Below are 330 nucleotides of genomic sequence, written 5' to 3'. Positions count from 1 at the left end.
GTTTTCCCATGTTTCTCGTGATCCGGCGGTGATTTCTTGTCATCTGATGAATGTTGTGTTTTCTTTCAAATTCTGGAGGTTCAGCCTTAATGTTAAGGAGCAAGCAGACAGAGGTGATCCAGAATCTCTTTGCTGTTCTATTGTGCTTGCTGGTGCAGCAGATTCAGAAGATAGTGGGGAATATTTCAACCCTATTAGTATTTGAATGTTTAGCTACAGTGATCTTAGATCTGTCTAAAAACACACTGAAAGGATATTGGAGAGTGAAGAGACAAGAAAAAAGAAAACGAGACAGAGAAAAACAACAAAAAAAGAAAAAAAAATCAAAAA

The sequence above is a fragment of the Tupaia chinensis genome, unplaced genomic scaffold, assembly GCF_000334495.1.
Source record: "Tupaia chinensis unplaced genomic scaffold, TupChi_1.0 Scaffold000070_1, whole genome shotgun sequence".
NCBI lineage: Eukaryota > Metazoa > Chordata > Mammalia > Scandentia > Tupaiidae > Tupaia > Tupaia belangeri.
This window is presented reverse-complemented; position numbering follows the sequence as displayed.